We start from the raw sequence: 14,290 nt of genomic DNA on the forward strand, positions 1-14,290 counted from the left end.
ATGACTCTTTTTGAATTAAGGTTTTCTCAGAGTATATGCCCAGTAGTGGCATTGCTGGGTTGTATGGTAGTTCTATTTTTAGTTTTTTAAGGAACCTCCATACTGCTCTCCATAGTGGCTGTATCAATTTACATTCCCACCAACAGTGCAAGAGTGTTCCCTTTTCTACACGTCCTCTCCAGCATTTACTGTTTCTAGATTTTTTTTTTTTTTAATGGGGAATTTTTTTTTTTTTTTATGGCTGTGTTGGGTCTTCGTTTCTGTGCGAGGGCTTTCTCTAGTTGTGGCAAGCGGGGGCCACTCTTCATCGCAGTGCGCGGGCCTCTCACTATCGCGGCCTCTGTTATTGCGGAGCACAGGCTCCAGACGCGCAGTCTCAGTAATTGTGGCTCACGGGCCCAGTTGCTCCGCGGCATGTGGGATCTTCCCAGACCAGGGCTCGAACCCGAGTCCCCTGCATTGGCAGGCAGATTCTCAACCACTGCACCACCAGGGAAGCCCTAGATTTTTTGATGACGGCCATGCTGACCGATGTGAGATGATATCTTATTGTAGTTTTGATTTGCATTTCTTTAATGGTTAATGATGTTGAGCATTCTTTCATGTGTTTGTTGACAATTTGTATATCTTCTTTGGAGAACTGTCTATTTAGGTCTTCTGCCCATTTTTGGATTGGGTTGTTTGTTTTTTTGTTATTGAGCTGCTTGAGCTGCTTGTAAAATTTTTAGATTAATCCTTTGTCAGTTGCTTCATTTGCAAATATTTTCTCCCATTCTGAGCATTGTCTTTTGGTCTTGTTTATGGTTTCCTTTGTTGCACAAAAGCTTTTAAGTTTCATTAGGTCCCATTTGTTTATTTTTGTTTTTATTTCCATTTCTCAAGGAGCTAGGTCAAAAAGGATCTTGCTGTGATTTATGTCATAGAGTGTTCTGCTTATGTTTTCCTCTAAGACTTTGATAGTTTCTGGCTTTACAGTAAGGTCTTTAATCCATTTTGAGTTTGTTTTTGTGTATGGTGTTAGGGAGTGTTCTAAGTTCATACTTTTACATGTACCTGTCCAGTTTTCTGAGCACCACTTATTGAAGAGGCTGTCTTTTCTCCACTGTATATGCTTGCCTCCTTTATCAAAGATAAGGTGACGGTATTTGCGTGGGTTTATCTCTTGGCTTTCTATCCTGTTCCATTGATCTATGTTTCTGTTTTTGTGCCAGTACCACACTGTCTTGATTACTGTAGCTTTGCAGTATAGTCTGAAGTCAGGGAACATGATTCCTCCAGCTCCATTTTTCAATCTCAAGATTTCGTTGCTTTTCGGGATCTTGTTTTTCCATACAAATTGTGAAATATTTTGTTCTAGTTCTGTGAAAAATGCCAGTGGTAGTTTTCTCGGGATTGCATTGAATATGTAGATTGCTTTGGGTAGTAGAGTCATTTTCACAATGTTGATTCTTTCAATCCAAGAACATGGTATATCTCTCCATCTACCTGTATCATCCTTAGTTTCTTTCATCAGTGTCTTATAATTTTCTGCATACAGGTCTTTTGTCTACTTAGGTAGGTTTCTTCCTAGATATTTTATTCTTTTTGTTGTAATGTAAATGGGAGTGTTTTCTTAATTTCACTTTCAGATATTTCATCATTAGTGTAAAGGAATGCAAGAGATTTCTGTGCATTAATTTTGTATCCTGCTACTTTACCAAGTTCATTGATTAACTCTAGTAGTTTTCTGGTAGCATCTTTAGGATTCTCTATATATAGTATCTTGTCATCTGCAAACAGTGACAGCTTTACTTCTTTTTTTCTGATTTGGATTCCTTTTATTTCTTTTTCTTCTCTGATTGCTGTGGGTAAAACTTCCAAAACTATGTGGAATAATAGTGGTGAGAGTGGGAAATGTAAATGGCTAAGTTTCACTCATCAAAATTCATACAATAGCTGAATGAATTAAAGGTAGGTAAAAGCCTCTGGATGATCTGTCTGCCTGATCCTTCCTGCCTGTATGTAAGTTACCTACAAAAAACTTTATAATTGCAGTTTATGTAGTTGCTTTTTTAGTTTCAAAGTTTCTTTTCAGTTCCAAAGGATATTAGTCAATATCTAAATATCCCAACAGGTAGAAAGGAAATTTTAACAATATTAACTCCTTTGACTCATGAACACAGGATACTTTAGACTGAGTTGCATTCTTCAATTTCTGTCATAAATGTCTTATAGTTTATGGTGTGCAGTCTTTAATTTCCCTTGTTCAATTTATTCCTAAGCATTCTGATGTTTTGGTGATATTGTAGATGAAATTATTTTATTTATTTCACTTTCAGATTACTCATTGATAGCTTAAAGAAATATAACTTATTTTTGTATATTTGTAATCCAACCTGAAACTTTACTGATTTCTATTAGTTTTATTAGTTCTGTGTGTATGTGTGTGTGTAATGCTAAGATTTTTCTTATATACGAGATCGTGTCAACAGAACAGAAACATAATTTTACTTCTTTCTTTCCAATTTGGATGATGTTTATACCTTTTTTTTTTCTAGGTTAATTACCGTTTCTAAGATTTCCAGTACTTCATTCAATTGGAGTGTTGAGAATGAGCACACTTGTCTTATTCCTGAACTCAGAGGAAAAGCTTTCAGTCTTTCACCACTGACTATGATGTTGGCTGTGGACTTGTCATATATGGCCTTTATTATCTTGAGATGTTTCTTGTATAGCCAATTTGTTCAGAGTTTTTATCATAAAATGATGCTGAAGTTTTTCAAATGAATTTTCTGCACCTATTGAGATAATCGTTTGTTTTCATTTTATTAACGGGATGTATCACATTTATTGATTTGCATAAACGGAATCATCTTTGCATCCAGGGATAAATCCCAGTTGATTATGTTGTATGAGCTTTATAGTATGCTGTGGAATTAAGTTTGCTAGGGTTTTGTTGAGAATTTTTGCTTCCATATTCAGGGATATTGGTATGAATATCTAGTTTTCTTTTTTTATGGTATTCTTATCTTCCCTTGGCATAATGTGATGCTGGCTGCAAAAATGGTTTAGGGAGTTTTCCCTCCTCTTCCATTTTTTGGAAGAATTTGAGAAAGATTTGGTGTTAATTTTTTAGAAATGTTTGGTATAATTTACTCATGAAGTCATCTGGTCTTGGTCTTTGAGAGGGTTTTTTTTTGTTATTGATTCCATCTCCTTATTATTGCTTGTCAATTTTCTATTTTTCATGAGTCAGACTATGTAGGTTGTAAGTCTAGGAATAAACATATTTCCTTTAGATTATCTACTTGTAGTCATATAATTGTTCATTGTAGACTCTTATGATTCATGGTATTTCAGTTATACCATTTGTGTGTGTTCTCTTTCTTTTATAATTTTATTGTTTAGTCCTTTGTCTTTTTCCTTGGTAAGACTAGCTAAAATGTTGTCAGTTTTGTTTATCTATTTATACAAACCAACTCTTCCATCTGAAGGGAGGCCAAAAAGGTCTAGAAATGATTTTGAATTATTGACAATAAGGAACAACTGTGTCCAGGTCATGATGCAAGGGAACACCAAAGTATTTTCAAAAGGAAAGCATCAAAATTTAATGAGGCCAGACGGAAGAGAAGACTGAAACTAATGTTGTAAATAATGTCACCTTTACTTACCTCTTTGAAGCCAAATGTGATAGAGCTATACTTGTGAATATTAATAGTCACCACTTGGTTTGCAGAATCTTCAAAACGCTTGCATGTTTTTCATGAGGTCATTGCTTTGTCACCTTTTTAAGATTTGCATTCAGCTTTTAGCAAGAGCTTTTTCATAAATTAGGTATTACCTTTTAAAATTGTTGGTTTTTTAATGTAAAGATATAAAGATCTAAACACTCTTTGTATGAAATAAAATATCTAAGGCTAAAAAAATGTAAGTTTTATTGATCTTTTATTGTTTTGGTCTATTCTCCATTTCATTGATTTCTGCTTTGATCTTGTTATCGTCTTCCTCTCATAATCTGAGGATTAGTTCTTGCCTTTCTATTTCTTTGAGGTGTAAGGTCAAGTTATGTATTTGAGGTCTTTCTTTTTTTCATCATCTAGTCTTTTATCACTACAAACTTTTTTCTTAGCACAGCCCTTGTTGCATCCCGTAAGTGTTGGTATGTTGTGTATTCACTTTCATTTGTTTCAAGATATTTTTAATTTCTCTTTTCATTTTTTTGACCCATTGGTTGTTCAGGAGTGTGTTATTTAATTTCCACAAATTTGTGCATTTTCCAGTTCATCCTATGTTTAACTTCTAGTTTCCTATGCCTTTGGTCTAAAAAGATTCTTGCTATAATTTCAGGCTTTAAAATATTTTCTGAGACTTGCTTTGTGACCTAATATATGATCTATCCTGGAGAAAGTTTCATATGCACTGGGGAAGAATGTGTATTCTGTCACTACTGGATAGAATGTTCTCTATGTCTGTTAGTTCCACTTGACCTAATGTATAGTTTAAGTCCAATGATTGATTTCTTATTGATTTTCTGTCAGATGATTCATCCATTATTGAAAGTGGGGTATTTAAGTTCTCTATTGTAAGTGTATCCTTGTCTACTTATTCCTTCAGATCTGTTAATATTTACTTGTATATTTCAGTGCTTGGATGTTGGGTGCATATACCTATATATGTTGTGAAATAAAGGTTTATATCTCTAGTTTGTTGCAAAGAAAAGTAAAAAAAAAGTGTGAAAACTATTTTCAGTAACTTACCTGTATTTTTGTTTATTGAAGTATAGTTTATTTACAATATTGTGTTAGTTTCATGTGTACAGTATAGTGATTCAGTATATTTTTTCAGATTAAATTCCATTATATATAATAGTATTTAATTGTTATCTTAAAATAGACTGTAATAGCCAGAGGGTAAACACAAAACAAACCATAGTAAATACACACAATATAAATATAAAAGAATTAAAGTGTATCACTATAGAAAATTAATAATCCACAAAGGAAGAGAGCAAGATACATATATATAAAAATATATATGTATATATACACATTCATATATATTTACAGTTTCTATATCCTCAATGAATTGACCACTTTATCATTGTATAACCTTCTTTTTCTCTTGTTATAGATTTTGGGTTAGTCTTTTTTTTTTTTTTGGTCTGGTATAATCCCTGCTCCCCCCCCCCTTTTTTTTTTTTTATAAAGATGCATTTTGTTAAGTCAAAGAGATGACTTTTTTATTTTATTTTATTTTATTTTTTATTTTTTTAAAATGTATTTATTTATTTATTTATTTTTGGCTGTGTTGGGCCTTCGTTTCTGTGCGAGGGCTTTCTCTAGTTGCGGCAAGTGGGAACCACTCTTCATCGTGGTGCGCGGGCCTCTCACTATCGCGGCCTCTCTTGTTGCGGAGCACAGGCTCCAGATGCGCAGGCTCAGTAGTTGTGGCTCACAGGGCCAGTTGCTCTGTGGCATGTGGGATCTTCCCAGACCAGAGCTTGAACCCGTGTCCCATGCATTGGCAGGTGGATTCTCAACCACTGCACCACCAGGGAAGCCCCCTGATCCCTTTTGATTTCCATTTGCATGAAATATCTTTTTTTCCTCTCTTCGCTTTAAGCCTATATGTGCCTCTACAGCTGAAGTGAGTCTCTTGTAGATAGCATATTACTGGTTTTAATTTTTTATTCATTCTGTCACTCTGTGCCTTTGGGTTAGAGAGTTAAATACATTTGATTTTAAATTAGCTATTGAAAGAAATGAACTTGTTATCCCAATAATTGTTTTCTAGCTGTTATGTAGTTGCTTTGTGATTGACTCTTGCTCTTGCTTCCTCTCTTGTTCTCTTCCTTCGTGAATTAATAATAATTAATTTTTAGTAATTTATTAATTTTCTATAGTGACACACTTTAATTCCCTTATATTTTTATTGGTATTTTCCATATTCTATCACTGGGAGAATGGGCTAATAGGAGTTCATTTTCCACAAAAGGGATTCCCATGAACCCTTAAAAAATATGGCTTTCCTTTCACACTTCCCTTTTCCAAGGTGACTAAAGCAGCTGATGCCAGTGCTGCTTTGAGGAACTATTTGTTTCCGGTCCACGTGTTAGGAAATATTAATGTCAGGTCACTTCCTGTCTTTGGCTCAGTAGCTATGAGACATTTAAGGGGACTGAAATGGTGATAGCTGAGGCCACTACTGAGGCGGTGGAAGCAGAGGACTGACTGGTAGCGGAAAGGGTATCAGCTTTGCAAAGTCAGTGGCGGCAGGTCAAGGACTGTGAAAGCAGTAGAAAGTGGTACTAGTCCTGGAGGGAGCTATTAAGCCAAGACACCTCGTTAGTCTGTGGGCATATTCAAGTCATGAGGGCATGGAGGGGACTGGGTTTTTAACGCTGTGGAGTCGAACTGGGCATAGGAGGAAGGATTTATTAGGGAGCTACCTTGGTGGTGGGGCAGGTCGTGTGGCCTTAGATTACAGCAGGAGAGGAGTGGCTATGGGGAGTGAAAGGGTGCCTTCTAAGGCGCTACGCTTCCTGGGAACCTACAGACCCTTGGACTCACCTTCAAAGCAATTGAAATTTATGTCTTAACAGAGAGGAACTTGTTTTCCTTTGTAGAATTTAATTCCTAGTGACTATTGGCAGTCTATTAGGTAATGGTGAATGGTATTGGGTGGGAGAAGATCGCTTTTGATGAGTGAATCTTTGAGATATGTATCTATATCTATATATCTATATCTATATCTATATATCTATCTATATCTATCTATCTATATGTTTTAGCATCCCTTTCAGATAGCATAAGGTCCAGAGTCTGGGTCTAGAATATAAAAGGAGATTCTGGACATGGGGCTTTAGTGAGAAATTGGACACCTGGAATGGTGTAGCCTTTTGGGGTGGGAGACCTGTAATTCTGGGACCAGGATTTATTGTAACCCTTGACTTCAGGGGGTGGTTTTGCACAGGGGTCAGCAGCATCTTTTAGAAGTTTGTTACATTCTATTTCCTATGCATGTTGAAATGCTCATCATTTTCCTAATGGTAATATGAAGTAATTTGATTTTCTAATAGCAGGACTCTTTTTGATTTGAGGTTTAATCCAATCTTAATATATTATAGAATTTATTTTGTAATAGTTTGCTTAAGACCTTTACATGTGTATTCATGAGGGAGACTTGTCATTGTCTTATAAACTTTTGGTAGCAAGTATATAATTGTTACATGGAATGAGTGACTGAATGTTCTTGTGATTTTAGTCATATGTAAAATTGTAATCATATTTTTCTTAAAAGTTTGGCTGCACTTACTTGCCTTTAAAGTATCTATAACAAGATAGCATAACTTTCATTATTTCTAATTTTTTGTAGATTCCCTTGAATTATCTATTGTAGACTCAAAAAACCTACAGGTGAAAATTTTTTCTTCTTGTACAGTATTCTTCTTTTCCTTTCTTTGTGCTAGCTAGAGGTTTTGATGACAGATTGAAATCATAATGGTGTAATCATTGTTCAGGCATACAGAATGAAGTCAGGCAGCCATTGAGGATCTAGTCTCAGATACATCCCTGTACTACTGAGAACTTTAATTTTTGTGAACTATTGCAAACTCAAAGACACCATCCATTTTTAAAACGACATTTGCCAATTGCAGCCTTGTGCAATTGGCACAAGGATAAAGAGGGCTTTCCCTCCTGTAACTATGCAGCCATTTGCTTAACAAACACCCTACTTCTTGCTAGCTCCAGTTATAATTCTTGACACACTACTCATGTAAGTAACTGTGACTTTATGGGTTTTGCCTTTATAAGCTTTCTCTATTTTGTTTGGTGGAACATAATTCAAGTACTTCTTGAAGCCCTGTCACCTGGGTTTCAGTCCTAACAAACCTCAAATAAATGCCTCTGTATTTCAGTCAGGTCTCCCTTTCTGAAGTTTTGGCTAACATAGTCAATGTAGAATAATAAGACTAACATGGTCCTGTGTATCTGTTCCTGATTTTAATGGAACTGTTTTAAGTTATATCTAACTGTATTATTTCTTGTCTGTTTCTAATAAACCCATTACCAGGTAAGGAAATTCACTTATATTCTTAGTTTATTAATAGGGTATTTAAAGTTTTTAATTGTAAGCCCAATTGTCTTAAATTTTATCCATTAAATATTCTACAATTCATTGAGATAAGCATGAACTTTTTTAAAAATTGGGATATAGTTGCTTTACAATGGTGTGTTAGTTTCTGCTGTACAATGAAATGAATCAGTTATCTGTATACATATATCACCTCCCTCTTGGACCCCCCCCAACTATGAACTTTTTATTGTTTGATTTGCTAAAAAGTTTAATTGTGAAAAAATTTTAAGTTTGTAATTATTTTGAAACATAGGGGAAAAAATGGGAGAAAGTTATAAAGTTCAATTAACAAATATTCTGTATTTCCAAAAAAAGTGTGAACGTTTTTCATATTTGCTTCAAGTCTTTTTGTAAAATACAGACTTTGTAAATGAAGTCTTATGAATGTGCCAAAGTTGATTTGTGCAGTTTGTCTTCTATTTATGTTTTAAAGTGGCTTGTTGTTTCTCTTAGAACCTGTAGAATCCAAGTGTGAGGTCCAAAGTATGTTTACAAAGCAATTCAAATAATGCTTCCTTGAATAGTCTTGTACATGTTTCTTTTTTTTTTTTCCACACACTTGCATTTCTGTTGGCTATGAGTAGAATTTCAAGGTCATAGGGTATTTTATGTTTAATACATAGTATTATTAATAATGTGTTAATAATATACTTAATTAATAATGGCACTAATAGTATATTAATAATTGTAGAGTCTTCCAGAAAGCTTTTCTGTTGCCAGGAACACTCTTATTGAAAGTTAATCTTTTATGCAGCAACTTGCTGAATTCTTTGTTTGCCAGTCCCGATTTATAAAACCACCTGTGATCTTTATGTGTAGTGATATCTTTTGCCTCAATAATATCTCAATAATATTTGCAAGTACTCTGGTCTCACTGTCTTGTTTACATTTTGGTTATTTTATGTATGAGCTCTGAGCTATTGGCAATTTCCTGTACATCTCTGTGCCTCTTGCATTAATATAAAGGTGATTATGATTGTATCTACCTCATAGGGTTCTTACAAGCACATTAGCATCTAGAAAGTTTTGAATAGCACACCAAAATTATAAGTAATTAGTATCTATTGAGTCATCATGATTTTTTTGTTTATAGTAATTTGTGAGTAGTTTTCTCATTCTACTGGTTCTCCAGTGTAAAGTAGATTAGGAGTGATAGGCATTCTTGATTAATTTCTGACATCAGTGAGACTGCTTCTGAAGTATTTTTGTTAAATATGTTTCCTGATATATTTGTTACTGATAAATTAAGTTTGCAGTAGATTTGCTTGGTCTTAAGTTGATGAATATCATTACAAAATCAGCCCAGAGAAACAGTTTCATAAGCGGGGAGAGTGGAATTAATGACATGGTGATTGGTGGGCACTGACTTTATGGGTTCTTGTATTTTTCTTGCTTGGGTGTTATTTGCCCAACTGCAGTTACTAACTATAAGTTGTCATATAATTAACCCCCAGATCACTAGAAACCTTTGTTATATATCTGGTGTCCAGATTCCCTGTGGAGCACCACTGGTATAAATATATTGAGGTGTAAATAAAGAAGGAGTCAAGACTTCAGTACCTTCCCTAGCCATATCAACAATGCTGAGCTCTTTGAAGGTATTTGTGCTTCCTTGCGTCAACCTGCACAAATTCTGGACTTGTTGGTTTCTCCATCCATACAAATGATCACAAGCAGTCCTCTAGACTGTTGGTGGGTAGGTGTAGTTCCTGGAATTGCCTCAGAGTCTCCTACCTTATATTTTTCCCTGTGGTCCTCACACATCAGGTGACCTGACACCTCAAGGAGTGGCTGGTAGAAGGTGAGGAGTGTGTGTTTCTCCCAACAGCTACTTTACATCAGCTACTGAACTGGTATATTTAGAGTATGGCCAGACACCCATTGAAAACAAGGTACAGTGAGTGGAGAGGGTTTTGGGATCCTGTGGAAGGTGCAGGAGGAGGTACACCTAGGACAGGGAGAGTCTGTGTGGGTATGTCTCTGTAAATGCTATGTTTATCATCCTCTACCTTCACAGATTTTTGTGGTTATATCTGTGTATATTTGCTTTATGGTTACATCCATGGGCATATCTCTCTACCCTTACAGGTGTGGAACTTCCCAGCACCCAGAAGGGTGAGGTTTACACATTAGAGCTGTTACTTGTCCAGCAAGAAACATGAACATCCTTCAGTTTAGCCACACAGACATAATTGATAAGTCCTGGGATGGGCCTTGGGCACTGATGACCTGGTTTGAGGAATCCAGAGAAGTATAAATCATAGAAGGTAGCTTAGTAATGCACTGGTTGGTCTCTAGTGGCCTGAAAGGGTATTAGCCAGATTTTAGAGAAGTAAGAAGACAATAGTCACAGTTGATTTTGGTGGTGGTGGATAACTGAGGAAGTACAGGCCATTGTATTAGTTTCCTAGGTTTGCAGTAACAAAGTACCACAAAGTTAAAAAAGAGAAATTTATAAGTCTTAAGGCTAGAAGTTAGCAATCCTGCCCTCCACTCCTGGTCCCCAACCAGTTCATGTCTTTCTTACATGAAAAATACATTGACTGCATGTCAACATCCCCAAAAGCCTTAACCCATTCCAGCATCAACTCTAGGTCCAAAATATAAATATCAGCTCAAAAAAATACCAGATGTCTTTGAAGTAATCTAGGTAAGGTAGGGTTGAAGTTCTGCATATGACCCATCTGAGAGAAAAAAATTCCCCTCCATTTCTAGATCAGTGAAAACAAGAAATCTGCTTCCAGATAGATAATGGTATCTTCAATGTAGATAAATAGCAGCATAGGAAAGACATTTCCATTTTGAAAGAGAGAAAATGGAAGTAATAAAGGGATCATTTGTCCCAAGCATGTTTGAAATACAGCCAGGCAAATACTATTGGGTTTCAAAGCCCGACAGTAATCATCTGTGGCTCATTGCTCTGCCCTCTGGGCCCATAGAGACCTCACTAGCCCTGGTCTCTGGGTCATGGCTCCTCTTTCTCTGGTGTCAGCATTTGTGACTCAGACCTTGGAGTCATTTTCGTACATTTTGTCTCATCTCTGATTGATCCCTCAAAATCAGGCTTTCAGTGTTGTGCTGGTATAGAAATCTCAGAATATATGTTGGTCTGTTGATGTTAGGAGGATCCATGCTATCAGAAAAGACGTTTCTCCACAAATCTTTCTTGGAGAAACCAGGCCATACCTTCTACACTTTACTTGGAAATCAACTCAGCTAAAATCCAGATTCATGAATTCTTCCCACCTGGGCAGTAGGACAGGAACCCTCCACATGGTTCCAGCTTTTCTTGGGAGGCGGTCAGCCCCACCCACCCACTTCTCAACTCCCATGCTGTTGGCTGCACAGCTTCCAGGTGTCCAATCCTCTGATGAGACAGGGCCAGGAGCCACTCTCCTCAGCTCCTTGCCTGGGTGGACAAGTCAGGCACTAGGGCTGGAAGCAATCCTCATTTGAGGGTCCAATGAGTTCCCTGGTCAGAGTGCTGTAGCTGAGTGGAGTGGCTGCTTGGGACTACTGTTCGGAAACTGCAGAAAGCCTTCTTGGAATGTGACATGTTATCACTTTGGGACTGTTGGACAGCTGCTCCTGACTTGGCCACATGAAAGCTGACTCCCAGTCTTTGAACGGAAGAGAACAAACACTATTAGCATGTCTCATCACCATGAATGCAAGGTATTTCAATAAAGAGTATCAGGAGAACATCTACAAACCCCAGACTAGAGTGTGCAAGTTCTGAGAAATGGTGGAATAACAAAATGTATCTGGGTGACCTTTGGAGACAGCTGAGACAGAGCTACAGTAGGGCAGTGGCTGACACCTAACTCATAGCCCGTCTTCCTCAGCCATGTGTCTGACAGGCTCTTGGTGCTCTGGCCAGGTGTCAGGCCTGAGCCTCTGTGGGGGGAGAGCCAAATTCAAGACATTGGTCCACCAGAGACCTCCCGGCCCCATGTAATATCAATCAGCGAGAGCTCTCCAAGAGATCTCTATCGAAAAGCTAAGACCCAGCTCCACTAGATGACCAGCAAGCGACAGTGCTGAACACCCTATGCCAAACAACTAGAAAGACAGGAACTCAACCTACCCATTAGCAGAGAGGCTGCCTAAAATCATACTGAGTTCACAGACACTTAGAAACACACCACCAGACACAGTCTTGACGACCAAGAAGACAAGATCCAGCCTCATCCACCAGAACACAGGTACAAGTCCCCTCCACCACGAAGCCTATACAATCCACTGACCCAAACTTACCCACTGGGGGCAGACACCAGAAACAATGGGAAATACGAACCTGCAGCTTGTGAAAAGGAGATGCCAAAAACGGTAAGTCAAGCAAAATGAGAAGACAGAGAAATACACAGCAGATGAAGAAACAAGGTAAAAACCCACCAGACCAAACAAATGAAGGGTAAATAGGTAGTCTACCTGAAAAATAATTAAGAGTAATGATAGTAATGATGATCCAAAATTTTGGAAATAGAATGGAGAAAATACAAAAAACATTTGACAAAGACCTAGAAGAACTAAAGAGCAAACAAACAACGAAGAACAACACCATAAATGAACTTAAAAATTCTCTAAAAAGAATCAGTACCAGAATAATTGAGGCAGAAGAACGCATAAGTGACCAGGAAGATAAAATAGTGGAAGTAACTACCTCAGAGCAGAATAAAGAAAAAAGAATGAAAAGAATTGAGGACAGTCTCACGGACCTCTGGGAAGACAGTAAACATACCAACATTCAAATTATCGGGGTCCAAGAAGAAGAAGAGAAGAAGAAAGGGTCTGAGAAAATATTTGAAGAGTTTATAGTTGAAAACTTCCACTAATATGGGAAAGGAAATAGTCAATCAAGTCCAGGAAGCAGAGAGAATCCCAAACAGGATAAATCCAAGGAGAGGCATGCCAAGACACGTATTAATCAAATTGTCAAAAATTAAATAAAAAGAAAAAATATTAAAACCAGCAAGAGAAAAGCAACAAATAACATAAAAGGGAATCCCCATAAGGTTAACAGCTGATCTTTCAGCGGAAATTTTGCAAGCCAGAATAGAGTGGCAGGACATATTTAAAGTGACAAAAGGGAAAAACCTACAACCAAGATTACTCTACCCAGCAAGGATTTCATTCAGATTTGATGGAGAAACTAAAACCTTTACAGACAAGCAAAAGCTAAGAGAATTCAGCAACACCAAACGTGCTTTACAACAAATGCAATAGGAATTTCTCTAGGCAGGAAACACAAGAGAAAGAAAAGACCTACAATAACAAACCCAAAACAATTAAGAAAGTGGTATTAGGAACATACATATTGATAATTACATTAAATGTAAATGGATTAAATGCTCCAACCAAAAGACATAGACTGCCTGAATGGATACAAAAACAAGACCCGTATATATGCCATCTACAAGAGACCCACTTCAGACGTAGAAACATATACAGACTGAAAGTGAGGGGATGGAAAAAGACATTCCCTGCAAATGGAAATCAAAAGAAAGCTGGAATAGCTGTTCTCATATCAGACAAACTAGACTTTAAAGCAAAGACTATTACAAGAGACAAAGAAGGACAGTACATAATGATCAAGGGATCAATCCAAGAAGAAGATATAACAATTGTAAATATTCATACACCCAACATAGGAGTACCTCAGTACATAAAGCAAATGTTAACAGCCCCAAATGGGGAAATCGACAGTAACACAATCATAGTAAGGGACATTAACACCCCACTTTCACCAATGGACAGATCATCTAAAATGAAAATAAATAAGGAAACAGAAGCTTTAAATGACATATTAAAAAAGATGGACTTAATTTATATTTATACGACATTCCATCCAAAAATTGCACAATACACTTTCTTCTCAAGTGCTCATGGAACACTCTCCAGGATAGATGATATCTTGGGTTACAAAACAGGTCTTGGTAAATTTAAGAAAATTGAAATCGTATCAAGTATCTTTTTGACCACAGCTCTATAAGACTAGGTATCAATTACAGGGAAAAAATGTAAAAAATAGAAACACATGGAGGCTAAACAATACACTACTAAATAACTAAGAGATCACTGAATCAATCAAAGCAGAAATAAAAAAATACCTAGAAACAAATGACAATGAAAACAAGATGACCCAAACCGTATGGGATGCAGCAAAAGCAGTTCT

The sequence above is a fragment of the Balaenoptera musculus genome, chromosome Y, assembly GCF_009873245.2.
Source record: "Balaenoptera musculus isolate JJ_BM4_2016_0621 chromosome Y, mBalMus1.pri.v3, whole genome shotgun sequence".
NCBI classification, from domain to species: Eukaryota; Metazoa; Chordata; class Mammalia; order Artiodactyla; family Balaenopteridae; genus Balaenoptera; species Balaenoptera musculus.